Raw genomic sequence first — 13218 nt, forward strand, 5'->3', positions numbered from 1 at the left:
GAACTTCCAACACTATGTTGAATAGGAGTGGTGAGAGAGGGCATCCCTGTCTTGTGCCAGTTTTCAAAGGGAATGCTTCCAGTTTTTGCCCATTCAATATGATACTGGCTGTGGGTTTGTCATAAATAGCTCTTATTATTTTCAGACACGTTCCATCTTTGGTCTTAAAACCCAATGAGAGAAGCTCAAATTGTTCTACCACCTGCTATACCACTGCTTTTAGGTAAGATGCCAGTCTAGTTGTCTTCCATCTTCCCTGAATCTTTCCAACAGCAAAACCTAAAGAAAAACACTTATCATCCACCAACCTTAACCCAAGGAAGGATTATAGGATTATTTACAAAATCATTACAAATCATTTTTCATATACAGGTGTTCTCTCCTTTGCCCAGCACATGTTTTGTGTAAATCACTTTCTTATTTTCCTACCAAATGAGCTTATAATTGTTTGCATATGCTTATTATTTTCTTCCAAGGATATTACTCCATGACCATTAAAAAAACTTTGGAAAACAGAAAAGTACGGCAATGAGGGGAATAATCACCCACAGTCTATTCATTGTTATTTTTCCCTGTCATCTTTATACATGAGTGATGGTGGTCTTTTTTTTACATAATTTTAATTAGACTAGAATTTTGAAGGTGACTTCTTAGTATTTTTAACTGCTCTTCACTTAGTGGTGGCTCCTGCATTAAGTTCTTCTGTTCTCAATACCAATTACGTATTAGTGATTTTTAATACTTTTTAAAGTAACAAGGGTCAATGCCACTTAGAAGCATGGAATTTTGAAAGCAGAAAAGAAAATCTGCACTTGAAGAAGGAATGACTAATGCAGTCTCTCATTTTATGGACATTAAAATCCAAAAAGCGACTGGGCACGGTGGCTCACGCCTGTAATCTCAGTACTTTGGGAGGCTGAGACTAGCAGATCACGAAGTCAAGAAATTGAGACCATCCTGGCCAACATGGTGAAACCCCGTCTCTATTTAAAATTCAAAAATTAGCTGGGCATGGTGGCATGCGCCTATAGTACCAGCTACTTGGGAGGCTGAGGTAGGACAATTGCTTGAACCCAGGAGATGGAAGTTGCGGTGAGCCTAGATCATGCCACTGCACTCCAGCTTGGAGACAGAGTGAGACTCCATCTCAAAACAAACAAACAAACAACAAACAAATAAACAAACCAAACACCCAAAGGGCCACCCAGGCAGCAATCTCTGCTGGTATAGAGAGCAAGGTCCCTGAATTCACTGGCCAGTGCAATGAACCCACTGTAAATTGGGCCCCAGTATCTCCTGCTATGCACCCCCAACACAGGTTCTATAAGTTTGGACTTTGTCTCGTCAGTTCCTTAGAAAGGTACATAATGTGTTCTGTGTACAGTGGATGTATAGCAAACTAATTAGGGCCAAAGTAGGCTTTGTTGAGGATAATTCTACTCAAGCAGAAACTCAAATCTGCCCTATAATATAGCTAGAACAGGAGGAAAAGGGAAAAAAAAAATCTCATCTTTGCTCTAACATCTTTACTCAACTTGACATATCTTTATACATCCAAACTGTGATAGTTTCTCTCATACCTGCTGAATAAGCAAAATCTAAAAATACTTCCAATACCAACAGTTAGAAAGGGTAAAGAGCAACAGGAACTTATATCCTGTAGGGAGGAGCTCACACTGGCATAAGGCTGTTGGAGAGCAATTCCGCAGCACCTAGGGAAGCCGAAGACCTGCATACTCTATTCTATTCCTAGGTATTTGGCCTAGAAAAAGTTCGCACATTTTTACAGAAAGACAAGTCAAAGTTTTCATGGCAGCATTGTTTATAATACACAAAAAATGAAGACAGGTGAATGGGTACATTAATTGTGATTTAGTTGCTGTGCATACTTACTGCACAGTACTAAAATAACTTCTTAGATCAACATGCAATTCCTAAATTAACAAAGTTAATATCAAAAACATAACGTTGAGCAAAAATAGCAAGAGGTATCACAGGTCCAGTAAGTTCCCATTTATACACAATTTAAAAATAGGCAAAGCAGTATTTTTAGTAGCCCTATTAGTGCATTTATGCACAGAGAGCAAAAATATAAAAACATGCATGAGAATGAAAAGACATCACATTTAGAGGAGAGATTATCTCTGGAGAAGAAAAGAGACAGGATTTAGGAGGGGTACACTGGGAGCTTTTGTTGTATCTATAATGTTTTATTTCTTTTAAAAATCTGAAACAAATAAAAAATATTTTTATCTGAAATGGGTTTTGCACTTTCGTTTGCTTTTCTGTGTACTTAAAATATATCAGAGGTTGAAAAAGAAAACAAAGCATGATGGCTTAGCCATGGATTGGTCTAGATATCCAGGAATCTGAGATGGAGGAAAAACAAAAATCCATCTACTGTTTTGGAGCATTTTAGTTATTTTTATTCCTTTATTTATTTTGAGACAGGGTCTCACTCTGTCATTTAGGCTGGAGTGTGGGGTACCATCACTGCTTACTACAACCTTGACCTCCTGGGCTCAAGTGATCTTCTTACTTCAGCCTCTGGAGTAGCTGGGACCACAGGCACACACCACCACACCCGGCTAACTTTTAAAATTTTCGTAGAGATGAGGTGTCACTATGTTGCCAAGGATGATCTCAAACTACTGAGCTCAAGTGATCCTCCGGCCTCGGCCTCCAAAAATGCTGGGATTACAGGTGTTAGCCACTGCTCCTGACCCTATTTTAGGCATTCTAAACAAGCCTGATGACCATCACAAACTCTTGGCATGGTGCCAAGCCGAAAGTAAACACAGGCTAAATATTGAAGAATAAACAATAAAAACAATAAACGAATGAACTGAATGGGTTGCTATACATGCCTTTGGTTAATGAAAATAGAAAACAATAATTACCATTGATAATTTGAAATTCAAACCACTTCTAAATGTGGGTCCATGGACAGCTCTGACAGACATCATTAATTAAAAAAAGATTGAAAACAAGTGGGCAAAGAAACCCTTGAAGACTTTAAGATCCTTAACATTCCATGTTTTTTCTTTACTTCAGAGCCAGGCATAGCACACTCATCCCATTCTTGTCACCTAAGGACCAGGAGTTCATTGCCATAACAGACCCCAGGACGCTGCCCACAGCCTGACATATCAATAAGTCTTTAGGTATCTAAGTGAATTAAAGAGCTCTTCTGAGCCTACGTGAAGAATTCGCAGCATTTTTCTGCTCTGTTCACTCGGTTGACTGGGTACATTAAGATTCTAAATCATTCTGTCTTCACGAATGTAGGTTTGTCCCTTTGGGGACAAAAAATTTCCAGGATGATAACCATGATTTCAAACTCCTGATCGTTACAGGGGAATATACAGGCTTGATGAAATCAAGCAGAAATCCACTGCCAGATGTTTTTGCCATTATTGATTTTTTTAAATTCCAAATGAATTTTAAAATAACCAAAATAAGATACATGGCACATTCATCTAAGCCTAGTAACTAAATCCAAAAAAGCAGTTCATAGTAGTTTAAGCAAAAAGAGTAATTTTAGACAGTACCACAGGCCTCCACTATTTGAAATAAATTAGGTGTTTTTTAGTTTCCTTATGTTATTAAAATATTAATTGACTTTTAAATATAATCCTGAAGCTTCCTTCGAAATACCTTCTTCAAGGAAAGGGGCATATATTTATAGTGTTCTTTTAAAGTTTAACAAAAGAAGGATTCAAACTGAGTTACCTCCACTCTGCAAAGTCTTTTTTCAAATGTGTAACAGGATCTTACTGCAGTCACTCGGTCTGCTCTCCACACAAAGAAAGACTGGAAAGCATTTATGTTATGCTTCTGGAGTTAAAAATGAAGACGCCTTTTTGTTTCCATCAGTTCTTTTTTATTAATAAGGTGGCCACACCAAGTCAGAAATTATAACCATCTGCTTTAGCCATTAAATACAGATTCAAAGGCCTAATGATAAAGTGACCTCTTTATTAACAACAGAAAGCGACAAGTAGCCATTTTCCCAGAGTGTTCACGAAAATAAATCAGTCTGTAGGTCCAGGTATTGGCTGCATCGGTTTTCTCTTCGATTTGGCCTTTATTGTTTTAAATCATTCAGGAAACAAAAAGGGAGCTCAGGAAGTACCTTTTCCATGAGTTTTATTTTTACCTCTGCTCTTGATGAGATGCCACTTAGCCACCTCACATAACTTGAAGACACAATCTTTGATTCTCCACATCATAGAAAAATCATCCCCATGCACCATCTAATGAGTGAGTAGACACATGGGACTTATCAGCTGCAGGGAGCATATCTGAATCAAAGCCTCAAACAAAGGTGTGTAGGAAAACCACAGCTCTGTCAAAGGAAACAATAGTGGAATCACTGCAGCTGTATTTTAAAATGGTAGGAACACAGCCCCTTGTTTTCTTCAATTCACATATTAGAATTTTAATTATCAAGTTGCTAAAGTGTGGTAGCTTTCAATTGAAGTGAGTTTTATCGACCCAGCCTCACAGGGCAGACAGAAGTCCTTTGTTGCGCTGCCAGATGCACAGAGACGCCAGCATGGCACCATCCACGTCCTCTGCCTCAGATCCTTTTGGCAGGAAGCCTCTACCACCACCTAGAGCACAGGAGTCTCTGGGAGATGAATCTCCCTGGCCCTTGTCCAGGGGGCTTTATTACTGGAAGGACCAGAAAGATCTCTTTACAAACCTGATCTTTCTCCTTGCCCAATCCATAGGCTGGTACCAGAAGAAACAGCAGAAGACTGAACTGCTATGATGGAAGTAGGCCGTGCAGGATGAGTAGTTCTTGCGGGGAATACCTTGTGAAGGCTGTGAACACTCCTGTCCCACCACAGGGAGAATTTCTCCCCAAGTTCTGTCTTTACTACAAAGTTAAAACCCTCTAGAAACACATAACACCAAGGCACGGAGCCAGCATGTACAGCCCCAACACCTCTTGCTCCTCTCCCTGGCTTCCTGTTTCCCAATTTCCCCTCACTGTTTCCCTCACTCCCACCACTCTGGACAAGGCAGTCACCATCTGTCAGGTGGAAGAAGACCTCCACAGGGCTGTGGGGACAGAGGCAAGAACACCGGACTGATAGTTCACCAGAGGCCCATGGAAGCCAGCCTGGAGGAGACAGTCGGGGAGCTCTCGTAACCAGCCAAATCCTACAGATCCCTCTTAGCGACTTCACCTCCAGGGCCCATGTCCTGTAGTCAGTAGAGTCCTTGCTCTGCAGTAACATGCTGTGCCTCATTAGGAGTGTTAGTGAGCTTCTCGAGGCCTCACTATTCTTCCCCATAAAATAAGAGTGCAGAGTTAGGTCATGTCAAAAGTCCCTTGAAGGCTTAGCATTCTATAACGTTACATCACTTCCTTTATCTATTGCCTCAGTTCCTTCAAGTATCGAGCCATGCAGTTGCAGATGATTTTAAGTCCCTTTCCAACACAGAGGCTCTATGATTCCGTTGATGAAGCCAGATCACAAGCAAGGATCATGCTCTTAATCTCAGTGGCTCTTTCTTTGCCAAATAATGATAGGAATGTACTTCAGCTGAATGCCCGCATCTCAGCTACCAGTACATCTGGTTGGGAAACCTACAGCTACTTCTTTTTGCCCACTTGCCAACACGGAAATCTTCAAACAAAGAAAGGATGATTCATGGCATCTTTAATAGGCCCCCACCTTGACATTAAATCTTGGGCTGAGGTTATCGAAAACAGCAAGTATACAAAGAACTTACTCACAGCCTGAGAGCAAGCCAGAGACCGTGCAGGTGGCTGGAGGGAAAATTGACAAGAATTACAAAGAAAGGTGCATTGAGTTAATAGAAAATAACTCTGGTATTGAGGAACAGGGGATGAAAACAGATGTGAGGGGCAGGCCTCATCATGAGGAGTGAAAGCAAGAACCACAGCTGATTTCTCAAACACACACACACACACACACACACACATATTCTGTCACTCTCTCTCAAATAAAAAATATAAAAAAATATAAAATTCACTATGCTGGCCCCGGGGTGTGGGTTGCGGTGCCCTTCAAGGAATATTGTAGAGCTGAAAACTGATTAGACACGGCACCCAAAAACCAGTATTCCAGAAGAAATTTGAAGCTAAAGACGGCAGTTTCACATACTAGAGGAGGTGCTGAGTATAAAAACATAAGTTCAGGCTCCATCTAAGCTTCATGATCTTTTATAAATTACTAAATCTCTACACCAAATTCCTCATCTGTGAAATGGAGACTACAAATATCCAGTCTATCCAAAACTAGATATTTAAAGCAAGTAAAATACATACAAGTATCTGGGGCACAGCAGACACTTCCAAAAGTTGGAAGTTACTGTGAAGATGCATGCAGGTATCAGAGATCAGAACACAATAGTGGGTCAATCCAGAGAGACAAACAGAAATCAAAAAAAAGGCAGGCAGTGGCAAAAAAGGCAAAACAGTGGGTTACGGGTTGAAACAGGAACTTAAAAGAAATTCTCCAGCATCATCACTTTTAATAAATATCTACTGATGTTACTGATGTTAAGGAGAAGAAAGCAGATCGCCAGATGAGTGATAAAAGATGACCTCACTCATTGAAAGAGAAAGAGACACAAAAGCATGAAGCCAAGGGAGACAGACTATAGAGACATACTCCAAATACTATTATAATAGTAGTTATCACAACTACTAGTAGGGTTACATCAGGTTTTTTTGTTTGTTCATTTATCAATATTTTCCAAATACTTGTTTTTATTTCAAAGTTAATAAAAAATGGCACCTTAAACATTTAATAATAGGCCCTGAGTAACTGTTCTTTCAGGGAAGCTGAAGCCCTGGAGAAGATCATTGGCATTCTGAAACTGAGGCTGTGTTCTAATTATTTGAAAGTTCTTAACACATATATGGAGAAACTCACCCAGTCTATAAATATATGTAGAAGGCCTTCTTAATTCAAAAGCATGACATTAAATATTTCAGGAAAAAAAAACATAAACTCCCAAAGAGTCTCCATCTCATTAGGGAATTAGATATGCTCACATTAAATTATAACTCACAATGCAGGGTGCACTAATGTAACAATGAATTCAAGGAGAGTGATTTGAGCCAGGCTGAGGACAACTGGAAGACTTCAAAAGGCGGGAAAAAGTCAGTTTCTGTTGCAGAGACAATTTAATTAAAAAGAAGCTCCTTTCTACCCCCTCCTCCAGGTAATAGAGAATTCATTGTATTCCGAGGAACTGAAGATCTTACAAGAAGGCAGATGGCATGACCTTCCAATTGCAATAGATTCTTTCAGGAAAGGGAGTAATTAAGATTGCCTAGAAGGGGCTGCTTTATTTAATTGAGGAGGTAACTTTAAACAGGCTGCCTCACCACATGCACCACACTCAACAAGCAAACTCCCTACACTGGACTCCTATAGGGCCTAATTCTCACCTCAGCCCCAACTTTACCCAGATTCTCTCACCTGTTATTATTAAGCTACTTAGCTGCCTTCCACCCTTCATCCCTAGACCCCAAACACCCTAACAGACTGTGAATTCCTTTTGTTCTTTCGTGTATTCATCCACCACTTTCTTCAACACATGCTATGTGCTAGCAACACAAAGACAAATAAAACAACCCCCATCCCCATAAAGTTAATAGTCTAGCAGCAACAACTGACTTACTAGTAGATATTTATAGCTCAGTGGCCGACATGTGCATGGAGCATCCAAGAGAAGGAAGAGGCTGTGCCTAACCAGCGTGAAGCCTGGCAACAGGGTTTGGAGGACATTGCAAGAAGAGTGGGTGGCAGGAATAAAGGCACTAACCACAGTGAAAAGGGACACAGAGTGAGCAGAAAACCATGTAGCCTGATCTAAAGTATGAGGCAGAGAGTGGAAAAACACAACCATAACAGCCAACATTTACTGAGGGCTAACCCTGTGTGAGCTGATTAATTCTCACCAACCCATGAGGTAGGTTTTATCATCCTAATGTTAGCAATGAGGAAACGAGGCTACAAAAAAGGTTAAGCCACTGGGGCAGTAAAGGAGATAATCACTCTGATATGCTGCCCCCCTAAGGTTAGACGGATCAGCAAGGGCTGGTCTGAAAATCCTTTTGGTGTCATGCTAAGGAGCTTGGGCCTTTCCTATAGGCAACAGGCAGGCAGTAAATGGCTTTAAGCAGGAAAGAGTCAGATCTGTGTCTCAGGAAGCTACTTCAGCAAGGTGTGGAGGACTGATATGAAGAGGGACCCACCCAGACTTAGGGAAATCAGCTAAACAGTTGTTACAGTCTTCCTATGAGCAATGTGCAGCCTCATCTAATGGTGCAAAGCAGGAGCAGAGGGCAGTCTGGTCCCGGCAGCGGCTGCAGAGCTCTCGTCTTCTGCGGCTCTCCGAGACCTCTCCTTTTCGCTTCTGGAAACATGGCCTCCGGTGTGGCTGTCTGATGGTGTCATGAACATGTTCAATGGCATGAAGGTGCATAAGTCTTCAATGCCAGAGGAGGTGAAGAAGCACAAGAAGGCGGTGCTCTTCTGCCTTGGTGAGGACAAGAAGAACGTCATCAAGAAGATCCTGCTGGGCAATGTGGGCCAGACCATCGACAGCCCCTATACCACCTTTGTCAGAATGCTGCCAGATAAGGACTGCCACTACGCCCTCTATGACACAACCTACAGGACCAACGAGAGCAAGAAGGAGGACCTGGTGTTTATCTTCTGGGTCCCTGAGTCTGCGCCCCTTAACAGTAAAATGACCTATGCCAGCTCCAACGACGCCATCAAGAAGAACCTGACAGGGGTCAAGCATGAATTACATGCAAACTGCTATGAGGAGGTCAAGGACCGCTGCACCTGGCAGAGAAGCTGGGGGGCAGTGCGGTCATCTCCCTGGAGGACAAGCCTTTGTGAGCCCCTTCTGGTCCCCTGCCTGGAGCATCTGGCAGGCCCACATCTGCCATTGGGGGTTGCAGGCTGTTCCCTTCCTCTCAGACCTGAAGCACTGGGGAGGATCCCAGCAGAAGGAGTGCAATCCCTTCACTCCAGTTGCCAAACAGACTCCCCCACCCCCTGGATTTTCCTCCTCCCTCCATCCCTGATGGTTCTGGTCTTCCCAAACTGCTTTTGATCTTCTGATTCCTCTTGGGTGGAAGCAAACCAAATTCCCCCCAGGCACCCCAGTTGTGGGGGTGGCCTGTATTTTTTTTAACAACACCCCCACTCCCCACCTGTTCCTCCCCCTTCCTATGCTGCCAACTTCTAACCGCAGTAGTGACTCTGTGTTTGTCTGTTTAGTTCTGTGTATAAATGGAATGTTGTGGAGATGACCCCTCCCTGTGATGGCTGGTTCCTCTCCCTTTTCCCCTGGTCACTGCTACTCACGGAAGCACGACGAGTAAGGGACCTTTGATTAAAAAAAAAGAAGAAGAAGAAGGAGCAGAGGGAACAGATGCAAGAAGTATTTGTTGGGAGACATTCTCCATGAGTCCCTTCGGTTTCTGCACATCTTGTGAGCAAAGCACAGGCTGCCCTTACTTCCAGACTAACTTTTCAAAGATGTTTATATGGAGAACAGCCTTGGAAGAAATGATCTCCCTCTGGAGCAAAGGTGAAGCATCTTTGTAACCCAATATAAAAGATTGGGTTTCCTTAAGTTCAGAATTCCTCTCCTGTAACACAATGCACTGCATGTATGGATGTCACCTGGCCGTCTTCATGACATCCTATGGGAGTTGGGTCTTGGAGAAACACTCTGGCTATTGCTATTGCTATGACTAATAAAGTTCTTTGTCTTTAACCCAGGAATCCTTAGTCTTTTGCCAGCATCCATGTAACTGAGGCAGGCAAGTTCATTTGCAAGTAAGATAAAGTCTCAAATCCTTCACAGTTCTTGATGATATTTAGTGGGAAAAAATCAGCAGGATTGGTGAATGGCCAAATGTAGAACATTAGGGAGAAAATGGAATCAAAGATTACTTGTGGTTTTTTTGTTTGTTTGAAGGTTGAAGTTTGGACAGTGGTTTGAATGGTTAATTTAGACAGTGGTGTCACCCACAGAGGTGGAATATAGAACAGGTACAACAATGTAATATGTAATGAGGTATAGCGGGTGCTGGGGATGAGATAATAATTCAGTATGGAAATCTACGAGACATCCATGTGGAAGTATCCAACACAGAGCTGAATAATGAAGACAAAAGGGTAAGGGCTGGGGTTAAAAATATATGGGGGTCATTAGCATCAGGGTGTAGCTAAACCCATGATATTGGATAAAATCCTCTTACATATAGAAACCATCATATTCATCCTTAAATCCTTAGTCCCCTGCAGAGAGCTTTGCACAATGTATATGCTCAATAAAAGTGTGTCAATGAAATAGCTAAAAACAGATCCAGAATTAGTTGTATCCTTTATTTAAATTAAAATTGCTTCAGCGGTTATCAAAGTAATGCTAATTCAGGTTTTCTCAAATCAGAGTCTCAAATACAGGGTCTGTACATCTTTTTCACATGAATTACAACCAGTTTCATACACAAATAATTACAAATTCATCATTCTCATAGATGTAATATGGAAGCAGAACAAAATTCTAAGACTCATAATTTCATTGATTAAAAAGCTGTATTGTTGGTTATCTTACTGGAGAAAAAAAATCTACTATCCACAGGATCACTTCTACCTTCATTCATTTAAAAACACAAAAAACTGGCTGGGCGCAGTGCTCATGTCTGTAATCCCAGCACTTTGGGAGGCTGAGGCTAGTGGATCATGAGGTCAAGTGATCAAGACTATCCTGGCCAACATGGTAAAACCCCATCTCTACCAAAAACACAAAAATTAGTCGGGCATGGTGGCGTGCACCTGTAGTCCCAGCTACTCAGGAGGTTGAGGCAGGAGAATTGCTTGAACCCGGGAGGCAGAGGTTGCACTGAGTCGAGATTGTGACACTACACTCCAGCCTGGTGACAGAGCAAGACTTCATCTCAAATTTAAAAAAAAAAAAAAAAACCTTTCTGAGGATCTACTATGTTCATGGAACTGTGCTGAAATCTGTAAGGGATCTAAAAAGCATAAAAGTCCCTTCCTTAAAGGAAATTACAAAAGCAGGGTGGTGGCACATACACCAGACCAGAATTTAGTTCCAAGTTCCAGATTTAGCAATTTTATGACCTTGAGCAAGTTACTTAACCTCTACAACCTTTAGTTACTAAACTTGTAAAAAGAAAATAGTGAAAACGCATACCTCATAAAAGGCAATGAGACTTACATTTTGTAATACATGTAGAGTGTGTATTATAATACTCCATCAAAAGTGGTGTTCAGTATGATTACCATCATCATAAACTGACTGGGGAAGAAATACTCAAAGAAATACTCATAGAAAAACCACTCAGTGAAGGATAGTGCAGAACATTATAAATGCCGTTGAAGTGCTAAAGCACTAGAAACGCAGACCCTTAGGAACCTGTTGAGAACAGCAGTAGTTACCACTGTGTTTTAACTTATTTAACTTATTTAGCCCAACAAACCTATGAGTGAATAGTATTATTCCCATTTTCTAGATGAGAAAATTGACACCCAGGCAAGTCAGGTAACTTACCCAGGTTCACCCAGCAGAAAGTGGTGGAGCAGGAAATAAACTCAGGCTGTCTGGCTCCAGAGTCTGATGCCTAGCTGGCTCCTCAGGGAGAATCATGCATTTTTATAACTCACATTTTGAAAAGAAAAGAACTGAACTCTTTGAAAGTATTTGCCTTCAACTCAAAACTATTATACAAATACTATTCTACTCAGAATTGAAAGATTGTTTTAAAATATCTAAACAGGGCCAGGTGCAGAGGCTCACACCTGTAATCCCAACACTTTGGGAGGCCAAGGTGGGTGGATCACCTGAGGTCAAGAGTTCGAGACCAGCCTGGTCAACATGGTGAAACCCCGTCTCTACTAAAAATACAAAAAAATTAGCCAGGCATGGTGGCCTGCACCTGCAGTCCCAGCTACTGGGGAGGCTGAGGCAGGAGAATCGCTCAAACCTGGGAGGCAGAGGTTGCAGTGAGCCGAGATCACACCATTGCCCTCCAACCCGGGTGACAAGAGGCAAACTCCATCTCAAAAAAAAAAAAAAAAAAATCTAAACAGACAAGCAGAGAGACTTTTCTAGGTTTGCTCGGGTCCTATTTCACAGATTCTGACAACTGTGAAGGAAGGAAGATTTAATGCGTCACACTGAACACTGTGTAAGACAAAATCATGGTGCATCATGGACGGATGCACAAAATCCAAAGTGACTCAAAGTGTAAGGGTTTGGGCTTAAAGCTCTGAGGCACCTTTATGAAATAAAATGACCCCATTTACCAACTCTCATTTTCTACTTAAGCACTTTCTTAAGCTTAATTTAATATATACTCCTCTCAGATGCAGAGTTTTAGGAGGTTGTTTTTCCCTTTACATGTGAATAATGTAACAGACTGATGGGATATATTCAGCCACTGTGTTGGGCCACCTTGGACTTTCATCAAATTTTGTTTTATTTAATTTTCAAAGACAATAATGATGAAATGCCCTAAATATCCAACCACTGAGTAATGGCTAAATAAACCATGCAGGCTGTGCTCACTCAGTGTTATATCACACAAAACACTAAAGATAATATTTCGCCAAGCAAGGTTGCATGCGCCTGAAGTCCCAGCTTCTCAGGAGGCTGAGGCAGGAGGATCACCTGAGCCCAGGAGTTCAAGTACAGCCTGGGCAACATAGAAAGACCCAATCTTAAGAAAAAAAAGAAAAACAATAGCTATAAAGACTTGAAAAAATAGTATTATATATTAAGTGAAAAAAAAAACTTGCTACAAAATAGCATCGACAAGATGATTACATTTATGGATGAAAATGTATGCATAGGGCAAAAAAGCCTGACGGAAATGTACCAAAATATTAAAAGTGATTTTTTATGTTAATAATTTGAGCCTGGGGAGATTTAATAGTCTTTCACCTTCTCAGTGTTTCTTTATTTTCTGAATTTTCTTTGATACATATATTATTTTTTAATTGCAGTAAACCAATATAAAAAAAAAAGTTCAGTGTGCTATCCATTGCACTACAGAGCCTTCTTACACTTTTTAAGTATTCAGAATATTTGTATTACAGACAGATTGGTGAATAGATGCCCAACTAGATAGATAGATAGATAGATAGATAGATAGATAGATAGATAGATAGATAGATA

At 41.1% G+C, this 13218-nt stretch overlaps 1 protein-coding gene and 1 pseudogene across 1 annotated transcript in view; one reads left to right on the forward strand and one right to left on the reverse strand.

Annotated features, from left to right (window-relative positions):
* The window catches only part of ROR1 (receptor tyrosine kinase like orphan receptor 1), a 411963-nt gene that overhangs the window by 335272 nt on the left and 63473 nt on the right, over positions 1–13218 (reverse strand). The gene's annotated exons all lie outside the window — the stretch shown is intronic.
* Positions 8418–8903, forward strand: LOC111541432 (annotated as a pseudogene).

The sequence above is a fragment of the Piliocolobus tephrosceles genome, chromosome 1 (genome assembly GCF_002776525.5).
Source record: "Piliocolobus tephrosceles isolate RC106 chromosome 1, ASM277652v3, whole genome shotgun sequence".
NCBI classification, from domain to species: domain Eukaryota; kingdom Metazoa; phylum Chordata; class Mammalia; order Primates; family Cercopithecidae; genus Piliocolobus; species Piliocolobus tephrosceles.